The sequence below is a fragment of the Bufo bufo genome, chromosome 6, assembly GCF_905171765.1.
Source record: "Bufo bufo chromosome 6, aBufBuf1.1, whole genome shotgun sequence".
Taxonomy (NCBI): Eukaryota; Metazoa; Chordata; class Amphibia; order Anura; family Bufonidae; genus Bufo; species Bufo bufo.
In genome coordinates this window covers 328,472,111-328,489,349 of record NC_053394.1, presented here as the reverse complement: position 1 = coordinate 328,489,349, position 17,239 = coordinate 328,472,111, and positions in this window count along the sequence as shown.

The following is a 17,239-nucleotide window of genomic DNA, read 5'->3' as shown; positions in this document are numbered from 1 at the left end:
GCCGAGCTCCTCTCTCTCCCCGCTCCACGGACGTGTATGAGCGGGGAGAGGAGCTCCGGCAATTCAAATTTGCTGCTGCGCTCGCCCACCTGCTCAGCCAGCCAATCAGAAGCGATCAGGATCACAGGACGGTGATTGGTGGTGTATTATAACACCACCGATCACTGTCCTATTCCGGGTTATCGGGTCACCAGAGACCCGAATAACCGGGAAACGCAGCAAACCGCAGGTCTGACTTGCCCTGCGGTTTGCTGCGATCGACGACACGGGGGGGGGGGGGGGGGGTCACAAGACCTTCCTGGGCATTGTACCAAGGTGGGCACCTTGTTCCGATCACTGCCCGTCGCACGGCTGTGATCGGAACTACACAGGGCGTACCTGTGTCCTTAAATACCAGGACATCAGGGCGTACAGGTACGTCCTGTGTCCGTAAGAAATTAAAGGGGAGGTCACTGTGAAAGTCACTGTTAAAGGGGCGGTCACTGTGAAAGTCACTGTTAAAAAGATGGCCACTGTTAAAGGGGCGGTCACTGTGAAAGTAACTGTTAAAGGGGCGTTCACTGTGAAAGTCATAGTTAAAGGGCGGTCACTGTGAAAGTCACTTTTAAAGGGGCGGGCACTGTGGAGGTCAATGTTAAAGGGGCGCAGTGGTGGATTACAATAGGGACGTTCGGGTCGGCAGCCCCGGGCCCAACACCGCTAGGGGGCCCAACGCCGACCCAAACGCCCACCTACTGCGGCGGGGCACGGGAGCGCATAGCTCCCTGTCCCGTCGCCGATCACCGCCATAGGCTTCAGGCCTAGTAGGCCTGAGGCCTATGCGATAGTGAAATCCCGGCGCAGGCTGTTAAAGCGGGCACTGTGGAGATCACTGTTAAAGGGGCGGGCACTGTTGAGGTCGCTGTTAAAGGGGCTGGCACTGTGGAAGTCACTGTTAAAAGGGCAGGCACTGGGGATATCACTGTTAAAGGGGCGGCCATTATGAAGGTAACTGTTAAAGGATGGTCAATGTTAAAGGGGCAGGCACTGTAGAGGTCATTGTTAAAGGGACGGGCACTGTAGAGGTCATTGTTAAAAAGGTGGGCACTGTGCAGGTCACTGTTAAAGAGGCGGGCACTGTAGAGGTCACTGTTAAAGGGGCGGACACTGTGGAGGTCACGGTTAAAGGGGAGGGCACTGTGGAGGTCACTGTTAAAGGGGCAGGCACTTTGCAGGTCACTGTTAAAGGTGCGGGCACTGTGGAGGTCAATGTTAAAGGGGTGGCCACTGTGGAGGTTACTGTTAAAGAGGCGTGCACTGTTAAGATCAGTGTTAAAGGGGCGGACACTGTGGAGGTCATTGTTAAAGGGTAGGGTACTGTAGAGGTCACTGTTATGGGGGATACTGTTGATATCTTTTTATGACACACGGAAAGATGAAATAGATTAAATATACCCGTGCAAAGCCAGGTCCTTCTGCTAGTCTCTTATATATATAAAAATTTGTTTCTGTCTGTCTATCTGTCTGTCTGTCTGTCTCTCTAGACGTTCTTTATGCGCGACCAAACAACTTCACCGATCTTCACCAAATTTGGCACACAGGTACATCAGGTGTCCGGGAAGGTTTTAGACCGGGTCTCAGCTCTCTAGGACGTACCGTTACTGAGATATTCCCCAAAAAATACCCCCCCCCCAAATAAAGCCTGCAATTCTTTCTCTTCAAAGCCTAATTGCCATAAACACAGTTTTACTCCAGGTTTCCATAACAACCCAGCCATATTTCTTTACTGCTTAAAGGGGCGGTCACTGTGAAAGTCACAGTTAAAGGGGCGGTCACAGTGAAAGTCACAGTTAAAGGGGCGGTCACAGTGAAAGTCACAGTTAAAGGGGCGGTCACTGTGAAAGTCACAGTTAATAGGGGCGGTCACTGTGAAAGTCACAGTTAAAGGGGCGGTCACAGTGAAAGTCACAGTTAAAGGGGCGGTCACAGTGAAAGTCACAGTTAAAGGGGCGGTCACAGTGAAAGTCACAGTTAAAAGGGCGGTCACTGTGAAAGTCACAGTTAAAGGGGTTGTCCGGGATCAAATAATTTTTTATTTTTTAGCGTACTCCCTATTAACAGCTGAATCAAGGTCCCCCCATATGTTTTTAAGTATTTTCACCATTTCTATATGGCTCATACGGTCCCCCCACGCTTTGTTTACACCTATGTTTATTTTTTCCTACCTTCCTGCCGCACTGCACTGTGGTTCCCAGCACAGCGCGGCATCACGTGGTTTCATCTCCGCCGTGACTCCGCCCCCTAATTAATATTCAGTGCTCTGCCTCTTTCATTCATAATAAAGCGCCCTGCCCGGTGACGTCAACGGACCGGATGGGCGTGGCTTAGCGCGGTTGGTTGCCGCCTTGTTACCGCCCATCCAGGCACTTTGAATAATTCATGTGGCTGAGGGTGACGTCACCGGGCTCCCTGGGAAGCGGAAGAAGAGGCTTCACTCGGCAGAAAGGGACCCGGTACGTCACCGAGTCTTGGAAACACAGCACTTCCGGCTGAGAGTTGGAGATTTGAAAACTGGGCATTAGAAATGTCGGGTAAAGGTAGGACAGGCGCAATTGTAACATTTAGGGCATTGTTGTACACATACTCCAATCTTCCCAATCCCGGACAACCCCTTTAAAGGAGAGTTCACTGTGAAAGTCACAGTTAAATGGGCGGTCACAGTGAAAGTCACAGTTAAAGGGGTGGTCACAGTGAAAGTGACAGTTAAAGGGGCGGTCACAGTGAAAGTCACAAATAAAGGGGTGGTCACAGTGAAAGTGACAGTTAAAGAGGCGGTCACTGTGAAAGTCACAGTTAAAGGGGCGGTCACAGTGAAAGTCACAGTTAAAGGGGCGGTGACAGTTAAAGGGGAGGTCACAGTTAAAGGGGCGGTCACTGTTAAAGGGGCGGTCTCTGTGAAAGTCACTGTTAAAGGGGCGGCCACTGTGAAAGTCACAGTTAAAGGGGCTGTCACAGTGAAAGTCACAGTTAAAGGGGCGGTCACAGTGAAAGTCACAGTTAAATGGGCGGTCACAGTGAAAGTCACAGTGAAAGTCACAGTTAAAGGGGCGGGCACTGTAGAGGTCACTGTTATGGGGTAAACTGTTGATATTTTTTTACGACACACGGAAACATAAAATGAAATAGATAAAATATACCCGTGCGAAGCCGGGTCCTTCTGCTAGTCTCTTATATACTAACCGAAATAAATACCTCGACCGTTAATTAAATCAACATTCAAGTAATGCCCAAGCCTATGGCAATAAATATATATAAATAACCTACATAGAAAATGCCAGACCGCTGGTACTAAATTAATCTTTATTACAAAATCACATTAGACAACATACATGATTAAAAGAATCAGTGCAGGAGATAAAAAGCAACATCACTGGAGGAGACATACAATGAACGGAGTCCCTATCCTTAAACATGATATTCAGAAAAGATGGTTATGCATACATGAAAACATACATAGTGGGGAAAAAGGGACATTTACCCATACAAAGTCTCCTCCAGGATGGCGCCAACCCCAACGCGCGTTTCGGCGTACCTTCGTCTTCCCCCAGACGAAGGTACGCCGAAACACGCGTTGGGGTTGGCGCCATCCTGGAGGAGACTTTGTATGGGTAAATGTCCCTTTTTCCCCACAATGTATGTTTTCATGTATGCATAACCATCTTTTCTGAATATCATGTTTAAGGATAGGGACTCCGTTCATTGTATGTCTCCTCCAGTGATGTTGCTTTTTATCTCCTGCACTGATTCTTTTAATCATGTATGTTGTCTAATGTGATTTTGTAATAAAGATTAATTTAGTACCAGCGGTCTGGCATTTTCTATGTAGGTTATTTAGTCTCTTATATATATCAAAATTATTTTATGTCTGTCTGTCTAGACATTCTTTATGCGCGACCAAACGACTGGACCGATCTTCACCAAATTTGGCACACAGGTACATCAGGTGTCCGGGAAGGTTATAGACTGGGTCTCAGCTCTCTAGGACGCAGGTCCTACTCCAGGTTGCCATAACAACTGATCACAGGTTTTAGCAGTTTGCAGGTCCTTAACCACTTCACATCCGGGCCATTTGCCCCCCTCCTGACCAGGCCTAACTTTGTAAATCTGACATATCTCACTTTATGTGGTAATAACTTTGGAACACTTTTACTTTTTCAAGCCAATCACAGATTGTTTTCTCGTGACACATTGTACTTCATGACAGTCATAAATTTGAGTCAATATATTTCACCTTTATTTATGACAAAATTTTTAAAACAGAAAGTGATACCTCATAAAATATTAATTACTTAACATTCCCCATATGTCTACTTTATGTTGGCATCATTTTGAAAATGTCATTTTATTTTTTTAGGACGTTAGAAGGCTTTGAATTTTAGAAGCAATTCTTAAAATTCTTAAGAAAATTGACAAAACCCACTTTTTAAGGACCAGTTCAGATCTCAAGTCGCTTTGTGGGGCTTACATAGTCGATCCCCCCATAAATGACCCCATTGTAGAAACTACACCCCTCAAGTTACGTAAAACTGATTTTACAAACTTTGTTAACCCTTTAGGTGTTCCACAAGAATTAAAGAAAAATGCAGATCAAATTATAAAATTTCACTTTTTTGGCAGATTTTACATTTTAATCCATTTTTTTCTTTAACACATTGAGGGTTAACAGCCGAACAAAACTCAATATTTATTACACTGATTCTGCAGTTTACAGAAACACCCCACATGTGGTCATAAACTGCTGTATGGGCACACGGCAGAGCGCAGAAGGAAAGGAGCGCCACATGGTTTTTGGAAGTCTTTGCTGAACTGGTTTTTAGATGCCATATCCCATTTGAAACCCTCCTGATGCACCCTTAAAGTAGAAACTCCCCAAAAATAACCCCATTTTGGAAACTAGGGGATAAGGTGCCAGTTTTATTGGTACTATTTTTGGGTACATATGATTTTTTGATCATTCATTATAACACTTTATGTGGCAAGGTGACCAAAAAATTGGTTGTTTTAGCACAGTTTTTATTTATTTATTTTTACAGCGTTCACATGAAGGGTTAGGTCATGTGACATTTTTATAGAGCAGATGGTTATGGATGTGGCGATACCTAATATGTATACTTTTTCTTAATTATTTAAGTTTTACACAATAATAGCACTTTTGAAACAAAAAAATGATGTTTTAATGTGTCCATGTTTTGAGAGCTATAGTTTTTTTATTTTTTGAGCGATTTTCTTATGTAGGGGCTCATTTTTTGCGGAATGAGGTGACAGTTTTATTGGTACCATTTTGTGTGACATACGCCTTTTTGATCACTTGTTGTTGCACTTTTTGTGATGTTAGGTGACAAAAATGGCTTTTTTTTACACAGTTTTTATTTTTTATGGTGTTTATCGGACTGGGTGGATCATGTGATATATTTATAGAGCCGACCGTCACGGACACGGCAATACCAAATATGTCAATTTTATAAAAAAAAATTAATTAAAAAAAATATATTTTAACACTTGATTTTTTTATTTTTTATTTTACACTTTTCGTCCCCTATTGATTTCTCCTGTAACTGGGAATGACATAGTAGCGCCTGTTACAGGAGAAATACACCCCCCAGAGAGGCTGTACAGCGCAATACAGCGATGTACAACTACACTGCTACATGCATGGGAGGCAGGGGCCACTATTAAACGGATGGGTGCTGTGAAGTTCACTGTTAAAGGGGCGGGCAATGTGGAGGTCACTGTTCAAGGGGCAGGCACTGTGGAGGTCACTGTTAAAGGGGCGGGCACTGTGGAGGTCACTGTTAAAGGGGCGGGCACTGTGGAGGTTACTGTTAAAGGGGCAGACACTGTGGAGGTCACTGTTAAAGGGGCGGGCAATGTGGAGGTCACTGTTAAAGGGGCGGGCACTGTGGAGGTCACTGTTAAAAGGGGTGGTCTATGTTAAAGGTGCGGGCATTGTAGAGGTCACTGTCAAAGGGGCAGGCACTGTGGAGGTCTCTGGTAATGGGGCGGGCACTGTGAAGGTCACTGTTAAAGGAGCGGGCACTGTGGAGGTCATTGTTAAAGGCCCGGGCACTGTGGCGGTCACTGTTAAAGGGGCGAGCACTGTTGAGGTCACTGTTAAAGGGGCGTTCACTGTGGACGTCACTGTTAAAGGGGCGTTCACTGTGGAGGTCACTGTTAAAGGGGCAGACACTGTGGAGGTCTCTGTTAAATGGGCGGGCACTGTTAAAGGGGCAGGCAATATGGAGGTCACTGTTAAAGGGGCGGGCACTGTGGTAGTCACTGTTAAAGGGGCGGGTACTGTGGAAGTCACTGTTAAAGGGGTGGGTACTGTGGAGGTCACTGTTAAAGGGGTGGCCACTGTGGAGGTCACTGTTAAAGGGGCAGGCACTGTGGAGATCACTGTTAAAGGAGTCGGCACTGTGGAGATCATTGTTAAAGGGCGGGTACTGTAGAGGTCACTGTTATGGGGGAAACTGTTGATATCTTTTTACGACACGCGGAAACATAAAATGAAATAGATGAAATATACCCGTGTGAAGCCATTTTTTTTTGCTAGTCTCTTATATGTATAAAAATTTGTTTTTGTCTGTCAGTTCTTTATGTGCGACCAAACGACTGGACCGATCTTCACCAAATTTGGCACACATGTACATCAGGTGTCCGGGAAGGCTTTAGGGTTTCAGCTCTCTAGGACGTACCGTTCCTGAGATATTCCCAAAAAATTACCTTACCTGCATTAGCCAATACAAGCCCCCAACTGCCATTCACACGGTCACATGTCCCTTATCAGCCAATAGAAGCTTGCAGGCCCTTAGTCTCCACATACACACAGTTTTACTGCAGGTTTCCATAACAACCCAGCCATTTTTCTTCACTGCTGTAGGTCAGCTTTAAAGGGGGAGGGCACTGTGGAGGTCATATATAAAAATGAGTTTCTGTCTGTCTGAACGTAGGTCAGCTTTAGGCTAGGGCTACACGACAACAATAAGTTGTACAACACATAGGGCACAACTACATTGCTACATGCATCCATCTGGGATTGATTTTTTGCGACTGTTGTGTCGCAGTCGCAGCATGTCGCAGTGCAACACCATAGCCTATCATTATAAAAATGATTGCACGACATTGGTACAACAAAATGTCGCGCGACATGTGTCATCATGTAGCTGTAGCCTTAAAGGGGCAGGGCGCTGTGCAGGCCACTGTTAAGGGGGCAGGGGCCACTATTAAAGGGGCAGCTGCTGTGGAGGTCACTGTTAAAGGGATGGGCACTGTGGATGTTACTGTTAAGGGGGCAGGCTGCTGTGGAGGTCACTGTTAAGTCAGCAGGGTACTGTGAGGTCACTGTTAAGGGAGCAGGGTACTGTGGAGGTCACTGTTAAGGGAGCAGGGTACTGTGGAGGTCACTGTTAACGGAAAAACGGAAATATGGAAACGGAAGGCATACGGAGTACCTTCCGTTTTTTTTTTGCAGATCCATTGAAATGAATGGTTCCGTATACGCAACGCAAAAAACGGAATGTAAAGGGAAAAAAAACGTTCATGTTCAAGAGGCCTTAGCCTGATCAGGCTCAGATATACCATGGCAATCCGGATGCCTGTGAAGGAGTCCGGTTGCCATGGTAACCATCGGGACGTTGCCACAGCAGCGCAGCAGTCCCATGGTTAGCACCGATGTCGTCTGTTTCAAGCAGATTGTCAGCTGTGTGTTACAGCTGACAATCTGATCCCCTTGACCATCCTGAACGGGGAAGGAGGCAGGGGTTCAGTTTGAGTACTCTCTGTTCCTCTACTGTCGCGCCATCCTGGAGGGATGTAAGACCGCTGTGATGCCAAAGGGGGGGGGCACAGACGGCCATACTGAAAAGGGAGGATGGGGTTGGGGGCATGTTCCCCACATTAACCATTCAAACATCGGGCCGTTGCCACAGCAGAGCAGCGGCCCGATGGTAAACCCCTTCCATACTGGCATGGAAGGGGTTATGTCTACAGTTTGAAGCACTGACAGTCTGTACTGCTCTGCCATCCTGAAGGGGGAGGGGGTAGAGGAGGAAGACCACTCCCGTGTGCACACAGGAGGAGTTATAGAGAATCTGTCAGATGACGGATTCTCTGTAAACTCACTGAGAGCAGCCTGCTGTGCATAGGAAGCACAGCAGGCTGTAGAACAAAAACAAGAAAAGATAGATAAATAGAACCGATTGGAGAGATTATTTTCTCCACAAAAGAAATTAATTGGTGTAAAAAATTTTTTTTACAAAGGTGTCCATATCCTTTAAATCCAAATATGATCAGTGGTTGATCACCCTACTAGTAATTAATGCATCACTCACAACCTTTATAATTGGGGGACCACAGACACTGACAGGTGCCATCTTGCCTTTGAAGAGTGGCACAGGCAGCATCCTCACAGAACCCTAGACAGAACCTGCTCCAGCCGCTTCTACAGCAAAGAAAGGCAGGAGACTGAGAGGCTGTTCCAAGCCTCAGAGAGCATCCAGTGCCGAAAACCGATGCCGGAGGAGAGGGAGACTCCATTCTGCGAGTATGATCCCTCAAAAAGTGGCACAGAAATCACATGCCAAAAAAAGGGCACAGACCAGTGCATAGAGAAAAAAAACTGAAACTGTGGAGCTAGGTGGAAGATGAGCTCATTTGTAAGTGACTGTTCACAGCCACTGTACAACTTACGGTACTGTGTTTGGTATGGTATGAAGAGGCCGCAGCACTTATCGGAAAGCCACTTTCCCTTCAAACAACTGATTGCCCTGAGTCATGCCCCCACCACTCAGATATTGATGACCTATCTTAGGGGAGGGTCATTAATATAACTCCTGGAAAACCTCTTTAAGGCCTAATGGCCGAACATTGCCACTGGTTCAGGGAAATTCACTTTGGGACTTCTGTAACTCGGGACTGTAAATAGTTGTCAGAATGTTCCTTAAAGGGGTATTTTGGTTGGTTAAAGTTATCCCCTATCCACAGGATAGGGGATAACTATTAGATTGGTGGGCTTCCTATCGCTGGGACCCCCACCGATCAAGAGAACGTGGGCCTCATGCCCTCTGCAGCCCCTCTGAAATGAACCCAGGGGCCGTTCGCACATACGCGTTGCCGCTTGTCATTAATTTCTATGGAAGTTCCGGAGATATGAGAGTACAGCGCTTGGCTACCTCAAGAACTCGACCGACCACAACGGTCATTTCAGGGTGCTGCAGGGGGTACGGGGCCCCCGTTCTCAGGATCGGTGGGGCTCCACTGTTCTAATAACTGTTAACTCGTTTTTGCAATGAGCAGAACCGTGGTACGGTTAGGTGGACGCCAAAATATGCAGTGGGTCCGGATATGGGTATAATAGTCTATGTTTTTTGTTTGTGACGCCAATTGCAACGTGCGCAGGGTACAGTCTCAGGGCCCTTTAAGGTGTTGCAACTCACGTACCAGGTTAGGAATGCCAGAGTGGTGTAATGTCTCTGTATGGTAGTGGTAATGGTGTCAACGGTGTCTCCTACCTTGGTACGGCTGGACTCCTGGATCCTGGCTCACTTGCAATAAAATGAGTGTTGCTAGTAGGAGTAATTGAGGAACTTGGTAGCAATGAATTCCAGACTTGGAATATAATTCAACTTGTCTTTACTGGAGGCAGCATTAATCCATATGAGATACAGCAATAGTCTTGGGTCCCAGCAGGTATTGGCAATGTATGGCAGGGATCAATATCTCTTCTGCTTCCATCATGTGCCTGGAGAATATGGCAGGAATCTATATCTTCTGCTCTGTCTATCTTCTGCTGTGTATGGGACTGACTAGCTGAGGAGGAATTTGGCTTCTCCTGGTCTCTGGATGTTACTCACAGTTAGCTCACAGGGAATGGCTCTTCCTGGAGTTCTGGAGATGGCTGCTTGCTGGTCAACCATCTGAGGCTGAAGGGCTCAGACTGGGGATGAAGATCTTTGGTCTCAGCCGAGACTCGATCCTGGGTTGGGATCCCTAGAACTGGGAGCTCCTACCAGCACAGCCTTCCCCTAGCCGGGGTGGCTGGCACACTGACTGAACTTCCTTCCCCACCCATGAGGCAGGATGTGGGAACATTCTACACCTCCTCAAAGAGGGGGGAGCTAAACTGGAATGTACTATTCCAGTCTAGATATGCTAAACTGAACTAAGGCCCTGCTGACACATTGCAGCCACCTGCTGGTGAACATGAAAATTACAGCAAATACATGTAACAGGCTTGGAAAATGCACATTTGTGAGGAATATCAAATAAAATCACATTAGATGACAAGGCACATGTTACCAACAAATAGTAGCGGGGAAAAGAGTTTAGTAACATAACTCTGGGATGTTACATTTTAACTAACCGGAATACCCCTTTAGTACCTCTAGATGAGAACCAATATGCTTGATGTGCCCTTAACCCCTTCAGTACTGAGCCACTTTCCACCTTAAATCCCAGGCCGATTTTTGCAAATCTGACGTGTAATTTTATGTGGTAATAACTCTGGAAGGCTTTTACTTATCCATGCCATTCTGAGTTTGTTTTCTCTTGACACATCGTACTTTATGACGGTCATAAATTTGAGTCAATATATCTCACCTTTATTTATGAAAAAATCCAAAATTTACCAAAAATGTAAATTTTTGATATTTAAATTTTTCTGCTTTTAAGGTCTCATGCCATGTCCGTGCTGTGTACCGATCGAATGATCCTCATCCGACGGGCTGCACCACAAAAAAGTAGTGCATGCACCACACCGTATCTTCCGGATTATAGACCCATTCAAATAAATGGAAATTCTGGCACAAACCTGCTACGGTTGTGTGCATGAGGCCTAAGGCAGATAGTGATACCTCATAAAATAATTATTATTTTACATTCCCCATATGTCTTCTTTATGTTTGCATCATTTTGTAAATTACATTTTATGCGTCCACATTAATGAGAAAAAGGATGTTTTAATATATGCAAAGGAGCCTCTAGGAGCAACGGGGGTGTTGCCATTAGACCTAGAGGCTCAGCTCTCTCTGCAACTGCCGCACCCTCTGCACTTTAATTGTCAGAACCAGGCAGTGAAAAAAATCATTATGTCTGCCTGGGCCTGTCGATCAAAATGCAGAAGGTGCAGCAGTTGCAGAGAGAGCAGAGCCTCTAGGTGTATTGGTAACTCCCCCATTGCTCCTAGAGGCTCATTTGCATATATTAGAAAACTATTTTTCTTAGCAATGTGGGCACATGTGAACATGGGACCAACACGGGTGTCTTCAGCTGCCAAGCGCACATGTAACAGGTCAGCCAGTTTCATAAGTACAAATCTGCTGACAGATGCCCTTTAATGTACAGTGTTGCTTGCCTCAGAACATTTCTGTACCTTCTGTACATTCTCTTACCTGTAGAGTGTACCATATGCAGTACCTCTAGTATCCTGTTGACTAATAATACCACCAAAGTGTCACTGTCCTTTTTTTTAATTTCCTTCTTTCTTTTTAAAGACATCTGTAGTGTACGGGAACTGTAATACCCGTCACTACCAAAGTGTCACTTGGTGTGCTGTCGTCCCTCCTAATTATGGGGAAGTTGTTATATGTCAGTTTTATAAAATGTCATGTAATTTAATGTTATGTATTTCCCTGTTACTGTGAAACTTGCATGTACAGGCCTGCAGGGGTGTCATTCCAGCTTCTAGTCCATAGAGGGAGCTAGGGAGCCCTAGTTTATAAAAGGCCCAGACAGGGAAGTGCAAGGCAGACGGAGTCTAGTGTCTGTAATCTACAGTTGGAGATTAGACAATGTCTGAGACAAGTCCAGGCCTGAAGCCTGCTGTCCAGGAGAAGATTCCCTCCTGAATTCCCATATGCAGAAACAGGAATATAGAAACACCAAAAAAATAGTGGCAATTTTGGAGGAGCTGCTCAGCCCCTGACACGGTGGCGTGTCTAGATTGGGGGAGCAGCCCAGCCGCATGTGGACCGCAATTATCGACTATCCCCAGCAAAATATGCATACAATGGAGGACGTCGGCGCGGTCCACATGCACCACAAGGACAAGCTACAGGGAATGTAGCAAAGCATCATATGAGACACCAAGAGAAAATGCACCAAACAAATAAGCTACTGACTATACTGGGAAGTCATAAATGCAGGTATTAAAAAGCTGAGACTTTCGCCAATATGTTCCGGTCAGGAAAATATCGGAGCCCTTCATCCACCACGTCACGGTCACTCAGCATGGCAAAGGGTTCCTACCACTACTCTGACTATGGTGTGAACAGGGTCTGAGGGTGATGGAATCCAGCTCACAGCAAAGCTTCCACACAACTGCCCAGCAAGGATACTGGTGCAATGTGAACAAGACCATACTGTGAGCCACACCCATATCAGACCCTGTGAAGGAGGTATAACAGGTGCAAAAGAGTGTTAGAATGCCAGGTAAAGGCACACACACTACAAATCAAACAAAACAGAAACACCAAAAAAATAGTGGCAATTTTGGAGGAGCTGCTCAGCCCCTGACACGGTGGCGTGTCTAGATTGGGGGAGCAGCCCAGCCGCATGTGGACCGCAATTATCGACTATCCCCAGCAAAATATGCATACAATGGAGGACGTCGGCGCGGTCCACATGCACCACAAGGACAAGCTACACGGAATGTAGCAAAGCATCATATGAGACACCAAGAGAAAATGCACCAAACAAATAAGCTACTGACTATACTGGGAAGTCATAAATGCAGGTATTAAAAAGCTGAGACTTTCGCCAATATGTTCCGGTCAGGAAAATATCGGAGCCCTTCATGCACCACGTCACGGTCACTCAGCATGGCAAAGGGTTCCTACCACTACTCTGACTATGGTGTGAACAGGGTCTGAGGGTGATGGAATCCAGCTCACAGCAAAGCTTCCACACAACTGCCCAGCAAGGATACTGGTGCAATGTGAACAAGACCATACTGTGAGCCACACCCATATCAGACCCTGTGAAGGAGGTATAACAGGTGCAAAAGAGTGTTAGAATGCCAGGTAAAGGCACACACACTACAAATCAAACAAAACAGAAACACCAAAAAAATAGTGGCAATTTTGGAGGAGCTGCTCAGCCCCTGACACGGTGGCGTGTCTAGATTGGGGGAGCAGCCCAGCCGCATGTGGACCGCAATTATCGACTATCCCCAGCAAAATATGCATACAATGGAGGACGTCGGCGCGGTCCACATGCACCACAAGGACAAGCTACAGGGAATGTAGCAAAGCATCATATGAGACACCAAGAGAAAATGCACCAAACAAATAAGCTACTGACTATACTGGGAAGTCATAAATGCAGGTATTAAAAAGCTGAGACTTTCGCCAATATGTTCCGGTCAGGAAAATATCGGAGCCCTTCATGCACCACGTCACGGTCACTCAGCATGGCAAAGGGTTCCTACCACTACTCTGACTATGGTGTGAACAGGGTCTGAGGGTGATGGAATCCAGCTCACAGCAAAGCTTCCACACAACTGCCCAGCAAGGATACTGGTGCAATGTGAACAAGACCATACTGTGAGCCACACCCATATCAGACCCTGTGAAGGAGGTATAACAGGTGCAAAAGAGTGTTAGAATGCCAGGTAAAGGCACACACAGTACAAATCAAACAAAACAGAAACACCAAAAAAATAGTGGCAATTTTGGAGGAGCTGCTCAGCCCCTGACACGGTGGCGTGTCTAGATTGGGGGAGCAGCCCAGCCGCATGTGGACCGCAATTATCGACTATCCCCAGCAAAATATGCATACAATGGAGGACGTCGGCGCGGTCCACATGCACCACAAGGACAAGCTACAGGGAATGTAGCAAAGCATCATATGAGACACCAAGAGAAAATGCACCAAACAAATAAGCTACTGACTATACTGGGAAGTCATAAATGCAGGTATTAAAAAGCTGAGACTTTCGCCAATATGTTCCGGTCAGGAAAATATCGGAGCCCTTCATGCACCACGTCACGGTCACTCAGCATGGCAAAGGGTTCCTACCACTACTCTGACTATGGTGTGAACAGGGTCTGAGGGTGATGGAATCCAGCTCACAGCAAAGCTTCCACACAACTGCCCAGCAAGGATACTGGTGCAATGTGAACAAGACCATACTGTGAGCCACACCCATATCAGACCCTGTGAAGGAGGTATAACAGGTGCAAAAGAGTGTTAGAATGCCAGGTAAAGGCACACACACTACAAATCAAACAAAACAGAAACACCCAAAAAATAGTGGCAATTTTGGAGGAGCTGCTCAGCCCCTGACACGGTGGCGTGTCTAGATTGGGGGAGCAGCCCAGCCGCATGTGGACCGCAATTATCGACTATCCCCAGCAAAATATGCATACAATGGAGGACGTCGGCGCGGTCCACATGCACCACAAGGACAAGCTACAGGGAATGTAGCAAAGCATCATATGAGACACCAAGAGAAAATGCACCAAACAAATAAGCTACTGACTATACTGGGAAGTCATAAATGCAGGTATTAAAAAGCTGAGACTTTCGCCAATATGTTCCGGTCAGGAAAATATCGGAGCCCTTCATGCACCACGTCACGGTCACTCAGCATGGCAAAGGGTTCCTACCACTACTCTGACTATGGTGTGAACAGGGTCTGAGGGTGATGGAATCCAGCTCACAGCAAAGCTTCCACACAACTGCCCAGCAAGGATACTGGTGCAATGTGAACAAGACCATACTGTGAGCCACACCCATATCAGACCCTGTTCACACCATAGTCAGAGTAGTGGTAGGAACCCTTTGCCATGCTGAGTGACCGTGACGTGGTGCATGAAGGGCTCCGATATTTTCCTGACCGGAACATATTGGCGAAAGTCTCAGCTTTTTAATACCTGCATTTATGACTTCCCAGTATAGTCAGTAGCTTATTTGTTTGGTGCATTTTCTCTTGGTGTCTCATATGATGCTTTGCTACATTCCCTGTAGCTTGTCCTTGTGGTGCATGTGGACCGCGCCGACGTCCTCCATTGTATGCATATTTTGCTGGGGATAGTCGATAATTGCGGTCCACATGCGGCTGGGCTGCTCCCCCAATCTAGACACGCCACCGTGTCAGGGGCTGAGCAGCTCCTCCAAAATTGCCACTATTTTTTGGGTGTTTCTGTTTTGTTTGATTTGTAGTGTGTGTGCCTTTACCTGGCATTCTAACACTCTTTTGCACCTGTTATACCTCCTTCACAGGGTCTGATATGGGTGTGGCTCACAGTATGGTCTTGTTCACATTGCACCAGTATCCTTGCTGGGCAGTTGTGTGGAAGCTTTGCTGTGAGCTGGATTCCATCACCCTCAGACCCTGTTCACACCATAGTCAGAGTAGTGGTAGGAACCCTTTGCCATGCTGAGTGACCGTGACGTGGTGCATGAAGGGCTCCGATATTTTCCTGACCGGAACATATTGGCGAAAGTCTCAGCTTTTTAATACCTGCATTTATGACTTCCCAGTATAGTCAGTAGCTTATTTGTTTGGTGCATTTTCTCTTGGTGTCTCATATGATGCTTTGCTACATTCCCTGTAGCTTGTCCTTGTGGTGCATGTGGACCGCGCCGACGTCCTCCATTGTATGCATATTTTGCTGGGGATAGTCGATAATTGCGGTCCACATGCGGCTGGGCTGCTCCCCCAATCTAGACACGCCACCGTGTCAGGGGCTGAGCAGCTCCTCCAAAATTGCCACTATTTTTTTGGTGTTTCTGTTTTGTTTGATTTGTAGTGTGTGTGCCTTTACCTGGCATTCTAACACTCTTTTGCACCTGTTATACCTCCTTCACAGGGTCTGATATGGGTGTGGCTCACAGTATGGTCTTGTTCACATTGCACCAGTATCCTTGCTGGGCAGTTGTGTGGAAGCTTTGCTGTGAGCTGGATTCCATCACCCTCAGACCCTGTTCACACCATAGTCAGAGTAGTGGTAGGAACCCTTTGCCATGCTGAGTGACCGTGACGTGGTGCATGAAGGGCTCCGATATTTTCCTGACCGGAACATATTGGCGAAAGAAACAGGAATATGTTAAATCAAGAACCTGAGGAAGTTTCCAGAAGCTGAGAGAGACAGAGGCAAAGATCAGGAAAGACAGAGGTACTCAGAAAGACAGAGGAGGTACTTATAAAAGCCATAGCCAAGGATATAAAGCCAGAATTAGGTTAATGGGCCTTGGTGAAGGATTGCTGTATTCCAGGATCAGACAGAATTAGAGTGCAAGCTCCTGTGCTGCAAGTCCTGTGTTCAACACTCTGTAATTACCCTGCTATAACTGAATTGCCTGCATCGACCGAATTGCAAAATCGACTGTATGCTTAGGAACTGCATTTCCTATATTGTCTCTGCTTGCAAAACTACTAAAGTTGGAGTTCTGTTTTAAGACCACGTTTCCTCAAATTATTCCTGCATCCGCAAACGGCGTGCCACCGTTTACTTGGCACTGGCGTCACGAACTATTTCTACCTATACCTGCCCTTGCAGAGAGTCAGCCGTACCAGGTTAGTGTCTATTGCACTACATCACCCAGAAACACCTATTGCACACAACTTGAGTACGCTGCACCTTTCTTTTGGCGTCACGAACAGGATACGCACGCTTTCCAGTGCAAGAAGCGTGAACTTTGTGCCTTATACAGTTGCCCTGTGACCAAAGTGACAATTTGCCTGTTTTATTCAAGTGGACTTTGTGGACTGAAAATCATACCCAAAGTGTACCAAAAAACTCTAAAAATCGCTGTGCAGTGTTGCGCTACACAGAGGAAGAAAATCGCCGCATTGGAATGTGGTTTTGTGGACTTTTTACAATCCTGCTTGCTGTCAGTGAATAGACAGCGTTTGTACCCAAAGATGGCCGCTGAGCTGGCTGAATGTACTGCTGCGTCACCTTCATCCCGAAAAGGCGGGAAAAATTGGCGCCTTTCTGAGGAAAAAGCGGGAAGAAGGTCAAGGGCAGGCGCCACGGCTTATCTGGATATTTGCATGTCTGCCAGCATGGACACCGCCTTCCATATACTGGAATACCTGGGGGGCGGCTCCCCAGTGCAGTGGGAGGAGCTGGCTACTCTAATTGACGCGACCCTATCGCTCTCCTCAGAAGGATCGAGCATGTTGGATTGTGAACAGAGCGTTGCTGCAATGTCCGCACCTGAAATTGCACAGATGTCTAATGTTGGTGTAGAGCCA